At 36.9% G+C, this 18,128-nt stretch overlaps 1 long non-coding RNA gene across 1 annotated transcript in view; it reads left to right on the top strand.

The window, feature by feature from the left end:
* Positions 1-17,560, top strand: part of LOC141425481 (uncharacterized) — a 133,942-nt gene extending 116,382 nt beyond the window's left edge. Inside the window, exon 3 of the long non-coding RNA XR_012450489.1 lies at positions 16,414-17,560. This is a non-coding gene — a long non-coding RNA (uncharacterized lncRNA). The remainder of the gene's footprint in view (positions 1-16,413) is intronic.
* The last annotated feature ends 568 nt before the right edge of the window (positions 17,561-18,128 follow it).

Below are 18,128 nucleotides of genomic sequence, written 5' to 3'. Positions count from 1 at the left end.
TGTGATGAAAGTCATTGGGATTTTGATAGGAATTGCATTAAACATGTAGATTGCTTTCAGTAGTATAGCCATTTTTACTATGTTGATTCTACTGATCCATGAGCACGGGAGGTCTTTCCATCTTCTGTAGTCTTCCTTGATCTCTTTCTTCAGGAGTTTGTAATTCTCCTTATAGAGGTCATTCACATCCTTTGTTAAATTTACTCCTAGGTATTTGATTTTTTTTTGAGGCTATTGTGAATGGAATTGTTTCCACAGCATACATAATTAAGAGCTAAATTAAGTAGCTAATTCAGCAAGGGCTCCAGAAGTTCCAGAAAGGAAGAGCTCTATGTGTGCTTGGGAAGTTAGGGAGAGTTTTCAGAGAGGATGGGCCTTGAAGAATAAACGTTATTTAGGTAAGAGTTGAGGAGCAGGGCTCCTCTCAGGGTTCAGCTAAAAGAGATAATTTTGGCAAAATGAAGGAAATGTGTGAAGAATGGCTTGGTGTTGAGAAAACATTTAAATGAGGTGTCCAAAAATTTGCGTACTTTGTGCTATGATAAGACACAATTGTATTCTCTTTATGCATCAAACTAATACACTGAGTTGACCCACTTTGTTGGGATATGTACTTTTGGTCAGTATTTTTTAATACATGTGATGGCTTTATTCTACTTCAACCTTTTTTAGTCATACTGAGGAACACAGAGGTCATAGAGACTTTGGAAAGGTTTTTCGATACTAAGTAATTATCTAATCCTCATATTTCTTTGGTTTTTGATTACTTATTTCTTTCCACTTTTACTTCTTTACATGCAGCCATCAAATGTTTATTGACTTTCATTTAATGTTCCTCCTCTGTTTTCGTTTATCTTTCTTTTATTCAGGTTCCATAGTGTTCGTGGAGCCCTATGGTCCTTTCTCATGATCAGATGGTCTCTGATTCCATATCCCCCCACTCCAGTTCATATAATGCACACAATAACATAACTGAAAGTACTGTTTTCACTTTATGTCAGTTTCCTGATCAAAATTTCTGCAGAGGTTTTTCCATCACCTGATAGGTGGAGTTATCCACAGTCCAGACCAAATGCACCCCACTACTGTCATCTAAGATTCCTGTGACCCCAACACTTTTCACAAAATCTCATTGGATTAAGGATACCTTTCTCCATTCCATTCCCCAATGTGGAATGCTTCTAGATTTTGCTTCTGATTCCTAATGAACAGATCAAAATTTATTCCTTTCTTCACTGAACAAATAGTGCTGTGTAGACTCCTCAGACAAACCCCATTCCAAACCAAAAGAAAGAAAAAACCCAAAACCCCAAACCAAACAAAAACTTCTTATGTATCTGGTTGTTTCAAATAAAAGATAACCTCTTTAAAGACAGAGATTGTATTTCTATTTCTGTAGCTCTGACCAGTCAATAATGAAGTTGTAGGATTTATTATTTTTTTTCTTTAGAAAAATTGTAAAGTAGAATGTTCCAGACTATTCTATGTTGCTTAGGTCTTTATAGGTCTTGTGACTTGGTGGTAATAGGAAGGAAAATTAAAAAGAAGGGAGTGGAAAGTGGGTTCTCTTTTTCATACTCTAGATATCCAGTTTGCCTGCAGTTTTTGGAGAAGACCCAACTGTTTAACTGCCACCCTACATTTTGATTCTTCAATAGCATTTCAGAAGTAGAAGTTGATAACACAAATGAGCATGTATCTAATGATCCTTATGGGGCAGGCATTAAACCAAGTGTCTTTCATACATTATCTCATTTAGCATTCATGCTGTGTGTAGAAGAGACGTTATTATCTCCATTTTGCTGAGGTGGAACTGGCAGCTTTTAAATCAATATCATACAGCAAGTACATGGTAAAGCTGATGTTTTAATTCAGTTTGGAGTTAGATAAAACACCTTTCTCTATCTTCCTCAAATTTCTGTTATCTGAAAGATTCCTTACTGGTCAAAAGTAGAATTTAAGAACTTCTGAAAAACTGAGACAGAAGTTTGATGTGGATGATTAAGAGGAGATAAGAGGAGGTGGATGAAACTGGTTGTCTGTAAAGCAAGGTAAGTGTTTATTCTGATCAGGTAGATTATTGAAAAGTGATAGGGTTTTATAGGTAGACATGACATTTGCTGCACTTGATATACTTCCAAAAAGAAGTATATACTTTTTTGATATACTTCCTCATCATAGTATTATTGATTTTCACAAAAGATGTGGAAGAATGCCAGAGATTAAAAATAGAACCATGTGGAACCATTTTTTAAAAATTTGATGAAACAAAAATATTTTTATTATCCTGCTTCCTCTTATTCTGTCACCATGAACTCTTTTCCCTCTGTTAAGTAATCTTTCTTTTCAAGTAAGGAAAAATGATATTTTAAAAAAGATAAGCCTGAAAAAAATTAATTTAAACTTAGCCATATTAGGGTAGCATTAAGGCACTCCTGAGTATATTTTATTGGTCCATTAATACAGGCCCTGAGTGGCTGAATACACCTAAGGCATGTACTGTATTAATGAACCAATAAAACATGCCCTGGAGTATCTTAATGATATATTACAACCATTTCTATTACATACATAAATGCACTATTTGCCTGATGTCTTGCATACTTTTAAAGAAAATCTTCAATTAACCAAAAATATTACATCAAGAACTCTTACCCATAATAAAAAAAAAAAAAAGAGCAACAAAGAATCCTGTAATTAACTTACTGGGGCTACTTACCCATGAGGTGATTCTGGATTGATTGAGTCTTTGGTGCTTTTTCACTGCTAATGTTTTGGAAGAACGGGTTCTTTGGATTGAAAATTGAATGCTTTCAGGAAAAAGAAAGAAACAAAAGCTGATGGCATTCATGACAATCTCCTTTCTTCCTTAAAATGGCCAGCTTTGGATGGTGGTTATGAAATTAATTAGATATTAGTGACCTGGATCTAAATATTAGCTGTCTGTGCCTTTATTAAAAGATATATTATAGGCATTTGGGGAATATTTCTGTAGTAGTGAAGAATCCCACACACTTGTATAGGCAAGCATGATGGATTGAAACCAACACATAGAATTGTGTAAAAATGTCCTCTGACAGACACTGATTTCCATTTTTATTGAACTAATATCAAACCTGCAAACTTTTCATTGGAGTCACAAAAATTGATGCATTGGTGTGAGTGGGGGAGTAGAAGGAGGAAATGGAGATATAAAAATGATGATGTTAATGTATACAATTCATTGAATGATTATTATATATTAGACATTATTCTAATTACTTTTTATATTCATTATCTCCTTTAATTTTTCCAACAACCCTCTGAGGGAGATGCTATTGTGTTTGGTTGATGAGGTGTCAAGGTAAAAGTAGAAATTCTTCCAAGTGGTGGAGCTTGGGATTGAATCCAAACAACCTGAATCCAAAGCCTATAGGTGGATAAAACCTGATGTGGTCACTATGAGTGGAGCAGAGAGAAACATCAGGTTTAGGGTAGAAGTCCTTTCTAAAGTCTACCTAGTAACATATTACCTTGTCTACTATATATCTCCCCCTTCACTCCTACTTTAGAGACATATAGTAGAGAAGAGAACACTGGGAAACATGAGTGGCATCCTAGCAGGATCTTAGAGGATGCAAAGTGACCTGCATGGAGAAGCGATATAAGATTCGGTAGGAATGGGCACACCCAGTATAGTTGGGTATCAATGGCCAGAAGTAGATCAAATGTGAATATCTCATCGTGTGACCATGAAGAGAGGAATGACACTTTCCCATCTTCACTGATGCTGAGGCACTGAGTATGCTCTTTAAATTATTATGGCAACCCCTGGAATGATGAATGGATGGAGAAAAGCTACAGACCAGTTGGAAGTTAAGACAATGCCATGTGGACCAACTAATCCCAAATTTGACCACCATATAGAATGTGGCTAAAGAGTTGCTGAAGATTTCTGCCACCACTTGATTTTTACTCAGGATTTATATCTGTCTTGCACATTTTAATAGTCAAATAATGGAATTCCTATGGGCTTCATTTACTGAAGAGCTTGAACTGGATGTTGAAAGTCATAATGCATTGCTCATTCAACCATTAGAAGGTAGAAAAGCTGACAAAAATAGGTCCTGGTGCATTAAAAAATTCCTGGAAAAACAATTTTGCCATTATATGCTAAAAATCTTGTATATACTATATATGAATTACTGACTCCTTCTTACTTAAGTAGGTACTGGTTATTTTAAAAAGACCATTATATTGGTATTATTTATGATTAAGTGGTAATTTAATAGCACACAGTAAATCCATCAAGCAATTTCAGTAGGTAAATAATTGCACCATGCAGCTTCACTGTCTATTAAATGACTCATGTGTTGGCTTATGTTCAATGTAGGAGCTGGGTCATCAGGTCTTCTACAGAAATGACCACACAAGACAAGCCCTAAGATGGTGGCTAGAGGAAGGAAGCAAAAAGCGAGCCTCCTATAGTGAAATCTTGGAGAGATGCCAGAGACACACTTTGCAGGCATAATCACTGAGAAGAGGCATAATTTTGACCCCTCCACACCTTCAGCCAGCACAGGGAATCTCCACTTCATGTTAAACGGAGAAACAAGGAGGGCCCCTGGGCTGCCAGTTGCCGGCGCCCAGATGGCTTGGGAAGATGCAGACCAGGTGAGCTTCGTGGTATGCAGTACTCCCACAGACAAGCCTGGGCCAGAGCAGCATAGCCCCCTAGACAGACTGACCTCCACCTGGGGAAAAAAGAGAAACTGAGTAATAAGCAATAAGAGGAATAAAGACATGCAGGAAAGAGGGTGGGGCGCCCTGAGTGCTGAAGGTTGGGGGAAGAGAATCCTTCCTGGGACTGTAAATAAACAAGCTGGGCGGGCTGGAGAGGCTCTGGCAGGAGCAGGGGCGGGGCGTGCGCCCAGCAACCAGGAGCAAGAAAGCTGGTGAGAGTGGCAGAGGGAGGAAAACTCCACAGGAGAGGAGGGAAGACCCACTTCCCACGTGAATGATAAACAAACATGGCAGCTGGCAGGAGCAGCAGCACTGCCCAGTAATCAGGAGCAGGAAAGCTTGTAAAAGTGGCAGTGGGAGGAAAACTTCACAGGAGAGGAGGGAAGACCCACCTACCACATGAACTGTAAATAAACATGCAGGCCTGACAACGCAGGTGCAGTGTCACCTTTCCCAGTGCTTGGAAAAGGGAAAGCTTGTAGCAGAAGCTCCCGCACAGGAGAACTCTGAGCAAACAATGCCTGCAGGGCCAGGTGAGTGCTAAGCTCACCCCAGAGATCTACATAAATAATGCCGCCAGCAACAGCAGGCTGACAGCAGCAGGCAGGCAAGCCACAGCTGCAGATACCATTCTCAGAACTGTCTCCAGACTCTTTTTTTTCTTTTTCTCCCTACCTTTGATGAGAGAACAACCGAATTACACCTGCAAACAGAAAAACTTACTGAAACTGTATTGCATTTGAACTTGGGACTCTTGGTGGGGTTTTGTGTGTGTGTGTGTGTGTGTGTGTGTGTGTAGTTTTGTTCTACTTTATGCATCCCGTTTGATGAGACAACTACAGAACAACATCTGAGGCACCATCTCCAGGATTGGAGACTGAGACGGACACCCAAATTATTAAGACTGAAAATTCATTCCATTTGAACTTGGAGGTTTTTTGGTTTTTTGGTTTTTTTTTTTAATTTTCTATTTTCCATTTTATTTTAATTCATTTTTATATATAGATATTTCTTTTATTTACCTATTTTTAAATTTTTATTCTTATCTTTTTTTTATTTTTGATTTTCAATCCTCTCTCTGTCTCTCTAATGTCTGTTCAGCTTACTGTTGATTAGTACACTAAAGTTCCCTGTTTATACCTTTGAAACCTTCTTGTCTGATACCTTGTTCTGTTTTCTTCCTCCAGTCTGTGTATTTATTTTTCCCATTTCTTTAACTTCTTGCTTTCCATCTCCACTCACCCTTCCATTCTAAATATCACCATTGTTATTATTACAAGCTAGAAAAGACTTAATTGCACACAGTACAGGGACAGTAACAACACCAAAGACAATGATGGGAAGACAGAAAAAACAGGGAAACCAGTTTCCCCACAGCAAAAAATTAGTACAGGAACCAGTGGGGAATGAAGAAAACAGAAACTCAGATCCAGACTCCAACAAAATGAAGATAAACTATGCCAAAGGACCCAATGAAGCCCACAAGAATAATTTAAAAGAAGACATACTACAGGTACTCAATGAGAATTTTATAGAGATGATACTGGACAGGGTCAACCAAAATGTACAGGAGACACTCAAGAAATTCCAAGACAACAAAAATAGAGAATTTGAAAAAGCAAAAGAAGAAATAAAGGAAACCATAGAAACACTGTATAAACACCAAAGTGAAAGAGAGAACACAATGAATAAATGGATAAATGAACTCAGGACAAAAATAGACAACAATAAAGAAGAAAACAGCCAGGATATGGAAAACCTCAGAAAAAAGAACGAAACAAAACTGCAAAACAAAACGGAAGGCCAATCCAGCAGAATAGAACAAACAGAAGACAGAATCTCAGGACTCATCAATAGACAGGTCATCCAAACAAAAAATCAATAAAGAAATCCAAGATCTAAAATATGCAATAGATCAAATGGACCTAGTAGATGTCTACAGAACATTTCATCCAACCTCTACACAATATACATTCTTCTCAGCAGCCCATGGAACCTTCTCCAAAATAGATCATATCCTAGGGCACAAAGCAAGTCTCAGCAAATATAAGAAAATAGAAATTATACCGTGCATACTATCTGATCACAATGCAGTAAAAGTAGAACTCAACAACAAAAGTAAAGACAAAAAACATGCAAACAGCTGGAAACTGAATAACTCATTACTTAATGAAGAATAGATCATCGATGAAATAAAAGAGGAAATTAAAAAGTTCCTGGAAGTCAATGAAAATGAAAACACAACCTACCGGAACCTATGGGACACAGCAAAGGCAGTCCTGAGAGGAAAGTTTATAGCCATGAGTGCATATATTAAAAAGACTGAAAGATCCCAAATCAATGACCCAATGATACATCTCAAACTCCTAGAAAAACAAGAACAAGCAAATCCCAAAACAAAGAGAAGGAGAGAAATAATAAAAATAAGAGCTGAAATCAACGAAATAGAAACCAAAAAAACCATACAAAGAATTAATGAAACAAAAAGTTGGTTCTTTGAAAAAATAAACAAGATTGATAGACCCCTGGCAAACCTGACTAAAATGAGGAGAGAAAAAACCCAAATTAGTAGAATCAGGAATGCAAAAGGGGAGATAACAACAAACACCATGGAAGTCCAGGAAATCATCAGAGACTACTTCAAGAACCTATATTCAAATAAATTTGAAAATCTTAAAGAATTGGAGAGATTTCTAGATACATATGATCATCCAAAACTGAACCAAGAGGAAATTAATCACCTGAATAGATCTATAACACAAAATGAAATTGAAGCAGCAATCAAGAGTCTCCCCAAAAAGAAAAGTCCAGGACCTGATGGATTCTCTGCTGAATTCTATCAGACCTTTAAAGAAGAACTGATACCAACCCTCCTTAAACTGTTCCATGAAATAGAAAGGGAAGGAAACCTGCCAAACACCTTTTATAAAGCCAGTATTACACTTATCCCAAAACCAGGCAAAGACACCTCCAAAAAAGGAGAACTATAGGCCAATCTCCTTAATGAACATGGATGCAAAAATCCTCAACAAAATAATGGCAAACCAAATTCAACAATACATCAAAAAGATTATTCACCACGACCAAGTAGGCTTCATCCCAGGGATGCAGGGGTGGTTCAACATACGAAAATCAATAAACGTAATAAACCACATTAACAGAAGCAAAGACAAAAACCACTTGATATCTCAATCGATGCAGAAAAAGCCTTTTATAAGATCCAATATCATTTCATGATAAAAGCTCTAAGAAAAGTAGGAATAGAAGGAAAGTACCTCAACATCATAAAAGCTATATATGACAAACCTACAGCCACCATTATACTTAACGGAGAAAAACTGAAACCATTCCCTCTAAAATCAGGAAAGAGACAAGGATGCCCACTATCCCCACTCCTATTCAACATAGTACTGGAATTCCTAGCCAGAGCAATTAGGCAAGAAGAAGGAATAAAAGGAATACAAATAGGTAAAGAAACTGTCAAAATATCCCTATTTGCAGATGACATGATCCTATACCTTAAAGACCCAAAAAACTCTACTCAGAAGCTTTTAGACATCATCAATAGCAGGATATAAAATCAACATAGAAAAATCACTAGCATTTCTATACACTAACAATGAGCAAACTGAAAGAGAATGTATGAAAATAATTCCATTTACAATAGCCTCAAAAAAATCAAATACCTAGGTGTAAACCTAACAAAAGATGTGAAAGACCTCTACAAGGAAAACTATACACTTCTGAAGAAAGAGATTGAAGAAGACTATAGAAAGTGGAGAGATCTCCCATGCTCATGGATTGGTAGAATCAACATAGTAAAAATGTGGATAATCCCAAAAAGTAATCTACATGTTTAATGAAATTCCCATCAAAATTCCAATGACATGCATTAAAGAGATTGAAAAATCTACTGTTAAATTTATATGGAAACACAAGAGGCCACGAATAGCCAGGGCAATACTCAGTCAAAAGAACAATGCTGGAGGTATCACAATACCTGACTTCAAACTATATTACAAAGCAATAACAATAAAAACAGCATGGTACTGGCACAAAAACAGACATGAAGACCAGTGGAACAGAATAGACGACCCAGATATGAAGCCACACAACTATAATCAACTTGTCTTTGACAAAGGAGCTAAAAATATACAATAGAGAAATAGCAGCCTCTTCAACAAAAACTGCTGGGAAAACTGGTTAGCAGTCTGCAAAAAACTGAAACTAGATCCATGTATATCACCCTATACCAAGATTAACTCAAAATGGATCAAGGATCTTAATATCAGACCACAAACTCTAAAGTGATACAGGAAAGAGTAGGAAATACTCTGGAGTTAGTAGGAGTAGCCAAGTTATGGAAACAGCCAAGATGCCCCAGCACTGATGAATGGATTAAGAAAATGTGGTATCTATACACAATGGAATTTTGTGCAGCCATGAAGAAGAACGAAATGTTATCATTCGCTGGTAAATGGATGGAATTGGAGAACATCATTCTAAGTGAGGTTAGCTTGGCCCAAAAGACCAAAAATCATATGTTTTCCCTCATATGTGGACATTAGATCATGGGCAAACACAACAATGGGATTGGACTTTGAGCACATGATAAAAGCGAGAGCACACAAGGGAGGGGTGAGGATAGGTAAGACACCTAAAAAATTAGCTAGCATTTGTTGCCCTTAATGCAGAGAAACTAAAGCAGATACCTTAAAAGCAACAGAGGCCAATAGGAGAAGGTGACCAGGAACTAGAGAAAAGGTTAGATCAAAAAGAATTAACCTAGAAGGTAACACACATGCACAGGAAATTAATGTGATTCAACTCCCTGTATAGCTATCCTTATCTCAACCAGCAAAAACTCTTGTTCCTTCCTATTATTGCTTATACTCTCTCTACAACAAAATTAGAAATAAGGGCAAAATAGTTTCTGCTGGGTATTGAGGGGGTGGGGGGGAGAGGGAGGGGGCGGAGTGGGTGGTAAGGGAGGGGATGGGGGCAGGGGGGAGAAATGACCCAAGCCTTGTATGCACATATGAATAATAAAAAAAAAAAAAAAGATACAAAAAAAAGAAATGACCACACAAGTCACCTCAGTGTAACCAACATCACAAACTAAAGTAGCACCAACATGTAAGAGGTAATTGCAATGGCTGGACATTGGCAATGAGTAATTTAGTGGACATATGATTTCATTGCTCGTTGAAGAACTTTCTTAAAAAATTAATTCTGGTTTTGTTGATGGTGGCAACTCAGCTGACTTTAATAAAACCTAAATATGTATGATGCTTTAAAAGCTTCTGAAGCATTTCACAGGTAATATTATCCCACTGGATACTTTTCCATAACTCTATGATGTAACTTTGGACCATGTCATCCTCATTTTCAGAGAAAGAAATTATTACTCAGAGTTTAGTGATTCACTTGTAGCCATTTACCTGCTAAGTGGCAAAATGGATTAGAAGCAGGCCATTCTATGAATAGTCTTTATTTTCTTCCTTACAACATAACATGGACATAAACAGGTCAAAGCACGAAAGCCACATAAGATTGAATGCTATTGAACGGACAACACCCTACTGTTTTCTACCCTATTAGAGGTATAATTTCACAAGGCTTAAATTAATAGTAAAATAGAGACTTTTGGGATCCTTAGTCAGGACATTAAGAGATCTGGTAAAGGAGCAGGTAGTGACATTTGGCATAGATCCACAGTCTGAGGCAATGGGCTGTGGGCATATTGAGAGAGAAAGAGAAAAATGCAAATGGTGCTTAAATAATGAGCCCTGTCTTTATTTGGGGCATATTTATTTACTTTTAATTTCAGATAACACCAGTGGATAAACTTGGGTTGTTTTCAAGTGAATGAATTTTATAGGGCAATTTTATGTTACAACTGAATTTGTGAACAAAATTGATCCATGATTTAAACATTAGATGAGATTTTTAGCCTCTGATTTATTCATAAAATTTTGGAAATCTTGGCTTTCTGGTTCAATAAATACTGATGATACCTTAGTTACATAAAATACTTCATAGTGCACTATAGGTAGTGATTCACATTAATAAATATAGGAGGCTGTCATGGGACCCAGGGGACAGCACCTAACACAGTATCAAAAGGCCTGAGTTTAACACCCAAGTCTGCTCACATAAGTTATTGAATGCTGTATAGCTTAATTTGCTTAATTGATAAGTGAAGTTAACAATACCTATCTCATAGAGGTGCTGTGAGGATTAACCTATAGAATATAGGAGTTATTAGTCCTTGAATGGGATGTGGTATATCAATATACCCTCCAACATTGAGTGCAGAAGCTTATGTTAGGCCCATACATACAACTCTGGAGATAGCCTTCATTATCGTTACCAGATCCTTAAAGGACTTCATACATTGCAAATGATTCAGAAATACCACTGTACATGAAAAAGGATTTTAAGTTGTGAAATACTTTATAAATATTAGGATTCAAGAATAAAGAAACAAAGATTATTTGGTAAGTTAAAGTTCCATTAGACACAAATTTCTTTTAATGGAAAAATCATTTTCATTCATAATAATTTTAAATATAGGCCTGTTAAATAGTGCTTTTGAACCAATTCCATAGATGATAATCTGTAATTTACTAGTTTCTCCCTTTTTGAAATTTTAATGTATGCATTTGAGATCCTTTCATGATTTTCTGTAGGTGATGTCATGGAACATTATTTGTAAGATGAAACATGTTTTCCCTGGTTCCAAGAAAATCAATAATCTTTTCATCTCTTACTTTGACTAAGTCAATAGTTTTATTAATATATTAGAGTCACAGCAATCCTACCAAGATTCAGTATTTCGAATTACTAATCACTTCTCTATGAACATTATTCTTATATTTCCTTTGCAATGTATTAAGTAAAAAATGAGCTGAATGGAGAGTAGAGGAAGGGGAGAGTGGAGGAGGTTAACATGAGGAAGAAGAAATAATACCAAAGATCTTGTTTTCAAAAGTTCCTCAAAGTACTAAAGACTCAGTTCTACATGATGAAATAAGCTGGGGCTGGGCAGTGACGCAACAGATTTGTAACTAGATGTGCTGTTGCTTTATCAGACATAAAGGCATTATAGTCTGAGGAAAGACGTTGAAAGGGGAGTAGAATTTAGATCTCCCAGTCTCCTCCTTGATTTTGGCAAGGTTGATTATAGAAAGAACCACAGTCGTTCAGGAAGAACTCTGTGAGAACAATGGAACATTGTACCGACAGAGTAACTAAAAGGAGAATGTACAGAATGTAGCGGCAGGAAACCGTGTTCATTCCAATACAATAATTGAAGGACAAACTAATGAAGGGATTACTTACAAAGATGTAGGTAAAAAATAAGGAAACTATAAGCAGAGTGTACCCCAAGACTAGTAACTCAGGACCTTTTTCTACCTTTAGGCTCAAATGGACAAGTCACCTGGAAAAAAAGAAAGTCCTATGGGAGGGATACCTTGGGAAGAACCATAAACTTTTTTTTTGTTGTTTTATTATTCATATGCGCATACAAGGCTTGGGTCATTTCTCCCCCCTGCCCCCACCCCCTCCCTTACCACCCACTCCACCCCCTTCCTCTTCCCCCCACCGCTTCAATACCAGGCAGAAACAATTTTGCCCTTTTCTCTAATTTTGTTGAAGAGAGAATATAAGCAATAATAGGAAGGAACAAGTGTTTATGCTGGTTGAGATAAGGATAGCTATACAGGGAGTTGACTCACATTGATTTCCTGTGTGTGTGTGTGTTACCTTCTAGGTTAATTCTTTTTGATCTAACCTTTTCTCTAGTAACTGTTCCCCTTTTCCTATTGGCCTCAGTTGCTTTTAAGGTATCTGCTTTAGTTTCTCTGCATTAAGGGCAACAAATGCTAGCTATTTTTTTAGGTGTCTTACCTATCCTCACCCCTCCCTTGTGTGCTCTCTCTTTTATCATGTGCTCAAAGTCCAATCCCCTTGTTGTGTTTGCCCTTGATCTAATGTCCACATATGAGGGAAAACATATGATTTTTGGTCTTTTGGGCCAAGCTAACCTCACTTAGAATGATGTTCTCTAATTCCATCCATTTACCAGTGAATGATAACATTTCGTTCTTCTTCATGGCTGCATAAAATTCCATTGTGTATAGATACCACATTTTCTTAATCTATTCGTCAGTGGTGGGGCATCTTGGCTGTTTCCATAACTTGGCTATTGTGAATAGTGCCGCAATAAACATGGGTGTGCAGGTGCCTCTGGAGTAACCTGTGTCACAGTCTTTTGGGTATATCCCCAAGAGTAGAACCATAGACTTTTGAGGTAAGGGAGGGGAGGATGAATTGATGCTGAGGATTGGACATAGGACCTCACTAAATGCTTAGCAAATGCCCTGCCTCCAAACTACACCTCCAGCCCCAAGAGATGTGGATTTTATGGAAGGAAGCAGTAGTGACTCCACAGGGAGGGAGCTAAGGGTCTATAACTGCACTCTTCTCATTCTCTTCCCTTTCCAATCTCCTTCCAGATCTTTTTAATGGTGGAATTCAACCAGAAGCCAGAGGGCAAGAGAACTAATTGGCACTCTACTTCTGTTGTCGTCTTGCAGCAGGATAGGATGAGGAACAGCTCTGGAGGATTGATGCCCACGCGATTTGGTGGTTTACAATCCCACAACTTTACATCTCACTCATGCCCTGTATTTAACATGGATCAGTAGGGTGTCCACACTGTGCCTTCTCGCTTCAGAATTTGCTTTGTAGAGGGAACAGCTGTCTCTTTGGAATTTAACGAGTTGCTTCAGTAGAGAAAAGAGAATTATGAATGGACTCAAACCATCAGCTAATTACTTTGGTTTTAAGCAATTCATGCCATTTATACTTAACCAGAACTAGTTCAGTGCACTGTCCAAGCTCACAAGAGCCAGGAAGTTCAATTGTACCAGGGACCAATAAAAAAGGATAGTGCAATAAACATGAGCAGCATGGGTACCTACTTTTGATTTTTCTATTATTGTGAAATTTTCATTTATTCTGCTAGTCTTAGTTGGGCATAGTCCCAGAACTTGGGGAGGCTGAGGCAGGAGGATTGCAAATTCAAGGCCAGTCTGGGCTACATAAGGAGACCCTGTCTCAATGATTCCACCCCCCCAAATCCAAGATACGCATATTTGACATTTTGCAGAAGATTTCAAGTGGAATTGTTTACAAACTTAATATCTGAACCTTTGACATGATGTTCAATAGAGCCCATGCAAAGATCATTGAAAAACTTCAGAAAACCAAATACATACTATTGACTGTAATAAGACTTTAGACTAACTTTTTTTAACATTACTGGGGTCAAAATATTAATATTTGAATTTGCAAAAGGTGTTTGTAAAGGCATGCTATGATACTAAACCTTTAGTCAAAGAAATTTAAAGAACATTATCCCTATTCTCCAGGAATTTACAATCTAAACCAAACAATACTGATCTGAAGAAATTTGTCAGTTCTTGATTATCCACATAAACATATCTTCTTTTAAAACTGATCTACAATGTTTTTCAGAATGACTGAATTACATCACTCAGCATATAACTTAATGACGTTCTTTTTCCTTCCAGTAGTACAGTATTGCTATTTATTAATGGACTATAAACAAACATTGGAGCTATCTAGCACTTTCAGAAATGCATGCATGCCATGCACAAATGGGATAAAAATCACAAACTACTGGTAAAATTTAGAATTGCTGGAGTAGAGGTCGATGGCAACCTTGTCTTCCAAAAAAGTCATTTTGTTCTGAGTTGTTTAGCAAGCTCTCAATATTGGAGTCGTTTCTTCATTTTCTATATTTTGGTAGTGATTCCTTTCATCTGATTTCAGAAAGATAATGGCTGGTGGAAATAAATCCTAAATATTAACCAATAATGTTTCCTGAATACCCCCAGGAAAGTAGACATCTTAAACTTTGCAGCTTCTAACTACACGTACTTCCTCTGACAAATTCCACTTGGATATGCTGTTCAATAAGACTGGTGCTTACCATATCTGCACAATCCAGCCGATTTCCAATTGCTGCCATCTGTAGCCCTTTCCTTGCAGCTTTCTCTGGCCAGTGGAGCCTGCTCCATCTGGATGTGAAGCAGTGTGGGAGTGCTGGAGAAATCAGGCATCAAGGAGTCAGCCTCAATTACAGAGCTAGAGGTCATCAGCTTCCCTTGTGGGAAAAACCAGTCCCCTGAGAATGCCAAGGGAGGACTGAATATACACATAAACACATAAGTAAAATATTTCATACTCTACTACAACCTTTCCAAATGCAAATATTACAAATTGATTTCTAGATTACTTAATTATCTGCTAAATTTTTGCTTCCTTCACTCCAACCAACATGCCTGATAGCACATAGACAGGATAACTAGAAAAATACACTATTGAGAAAATAGATAATTGCAATATATACAGTAGTCACAGGTCCGTGATAATGATGAAATCTTGGGGTCAGTCATTATGAAATCTTGGTGATGAAGGAAGTGCCATGATTATAATCTGATTCTGTTATTGGGGGAATTTTCTTTTTCATTGTCCTCTATGGCCTTTGGTTCTTGCTTGTCTATTGTCTGCCATGGTCACTGTAGGAGGTGAGGGCTCTAGACTTTTTGCTACTTGTTTCCTGCCTGAATGAGTTTTGTGGCTTTAATGCTCAGCCAAATACTTTTAAGTACTGGCTCAAGATTGTTTTGGCAATATAATTTTCTTTAAAATTACTAAGACTTTCATCTCTTTGCTTTCAATATGCCAGTAGCGACACCCACAATTGTTTCTTAGACATAATACTTAAAATTATATTATTTCTTTACCTTTTCATAATCATTCGTTTCTCTGCTCAGTGAAATCTGCCTCAAAGTCGTGAGACTTGGATTGAAGACAGGGCTAATCTGAATTTTGTCACACAGCTTTATCTTAAAATTCTTTATTCAACTTAAAAAGTCATTTCTAAATGTTTGAGGTAAGCATTCCCAACTTTCCAAGGCTTAAAATTTTTAGATACTTTCTGATTTTCTTTCCTTTTAATGTGTAAATTGGATGATTCTTTCCTGTGGTCACTTCTAACACCTTGCTAAATAAACCTAGTAACATCTAATGTGTGCCCACGTGATTTTATTTTCCAGTTTCTTTTGTCACAGCTATAGGCTAGGGAAGTTAGTGGTCTGTCTTTTATAACACTATGAGCACCATCATTATTGAATGTCTTCCTTCACTTATTTTAGGGCCTCATATTTCCAGCCTCTGATATTAGTTTCCTAATTATCGTCTACCAATGCCACAGGTTTTAGATTTTTAAGAGTCAAAGACCTTGAAATCTAAGTGGTTTAACACAATGTGAAGTCTGTTTGTTACTCTTCTAAAGTCTAATACAATAGTCCCTCTCCCCCTATTCAAGCCCCCCGTGTGTTCTCGAAACCTTATACATACTAGGGTTTTTTTCCTAAGCAATACGTTCAGCAGATTTAGTGCTTTTTCCATCTTAACTATACACTCTGTAAACTTTTCAGTTTGAGGTGCAAGTAAAAAATTCCTTTAATCTTTCACTTATCAAGAGTTTAGCAATCTCAGCATATGTTTTTCTTTTTTATTAAGTTATAAACCTTTTTACATAAAGGAATCACTTTAACTTAAACTGCTAACCTTGTTACTTTTGTGTTTCAGGGTCATTGTTAAGTAAAAGAAGAGTGACTCAATACAAGCTCGAGACACTGCTACATTTTGTCTGTTATCTGAAATGGTCAAGAAGTGACTTAACAGGTGCGTTGCACACACAGCATGGATACATTGGACGAATGATGTTCGCATCCCTGGTGAGATGGAGTGGGGCTATATGGGATCTCCATATGCCCCTCAGAATTATGCATATCAATGACTTACAAATTGCTTATTTATGGAATTTTTCATTTAAGATTTTTAGACCAAATTTGAACTCAGGTAACTGAAACCTTAGAAAGCAAAACTGAAATTAAGGGGGATTGCAGTGGTCAGAAGGGGCTAAGGGATCTATTCTAGGCTTTCATCTAGCAACCCAAACTAGCAAAGCTCTGTTCTTTTCAATCTTCAATTTTCAAAGCACTGACATCAGCCAACAGACAGGACCTTTAGTAGACTTTCCTCTGCTTGCACTGAATTCTTAGGTATCTCATGGCCTTCAATATTATCCATTTGCTGATGACTCCCAAATTCCACATGGCCTCTATATTTCTGTATTTTGTCGCCTACAGAACAGTTCTACTTGGATGTCAGTGAAGTATTATAATTTAGTATAATTTTTTCCCCCACAAAATTGTCACCCTCTAACATGATCAATTTTCATATTGAGCACTGTAATTCACCATTCATGTTATAATCCTGGAAGTAACTTTTAGGTCTTTCTAAAGTATCATATACTACATAGAATCAATAAATAAATTGCATAAGTTATACTTTCAAATGTGCATCTAGAATCCAGCCATTTCTCATAGTTCCACAGCCATCAGTTTCTACTTTCTCTAGGATAGTAGTGATCTAATAGGTCTTTTACCTAGAGTGTGTTTACCATGCAGTAGCCAGAGTGATATTTTAAAAAATAAATCGGATTATACTACTCCTCTGTATGAATCTTGACAATGACTTCCCATCACAATTAGAACAAAAACCAAAAGTCTTTCCTGACCACTTACCAGAAGTACTTCTTAACACTTATCTTTGGACATCTGGGCAATTATATTATGATTTATCCTGTTTAATTGCCTGTCTTCTCAACTAAGAATAGATGTGTATGTCAGAGACTTTCCTGAATTCACTGCCATATTGATAATACCCACAGTGTTCCTTGGTGCATGGTAGGTGCTGAACAAGTGCCTTTGAATGAATAAATAAATGAGTGAATGGTCTTTTATATCAATTTTTTTGATATTTTGGTCCTTTTGTATTTATTTGTATGACTTTTTCATATCAATATTATTTAGTACCTCATTTGTTCTAAATTAATTTCCAAATTTGTTCTTTAAATATGTATGTATGTATGTAATATCTACCATCTATCTGTCTACCTATTTGTCTATCCATCCATCAATATAGTTTATGTGTTTAGTTTCTTCTTCATGATATTTTCCATTATGTTTTTTTCCTTAGAGATTCCTTTTTACCACGGACTTAGATGTATTTTTCATATTTACCTCAAATCTTTTAATTCCCAGTCTAATTTTAGATGAGCACAATGCCAAGTCTTTATCTAGACTATGCTAGGATTTATAATAAATCCCCAGACCAGATTTCAGGACCTACATACAGACATACCATTTGCTTGAAGGTTCCTGGAAATACTTGGTCTATGAGTACTTTTAACCAGAAGCAGGATGACCAAGGTCCACTGCTCCTAGAGATCTCTCAAG

Source organism: Castor canadensis, chromosome 8, assembly GCF_047511655.1.
Source record: "Castor canadensis chromosome 8, mCasCan1.hap1v2, whole genome shotgun sequence".
Lineage (NCBI taxonomy): Eukaryota > Metazoa > Chordata > Mammalia > Rodentia > Castoridae > Castor > Castor canadensis.
The sequence above is the reverse complement of the archived record's forward strand: the minus strand, read 5'-3'. Positions and strand labels throughout refer to the sequence as shown.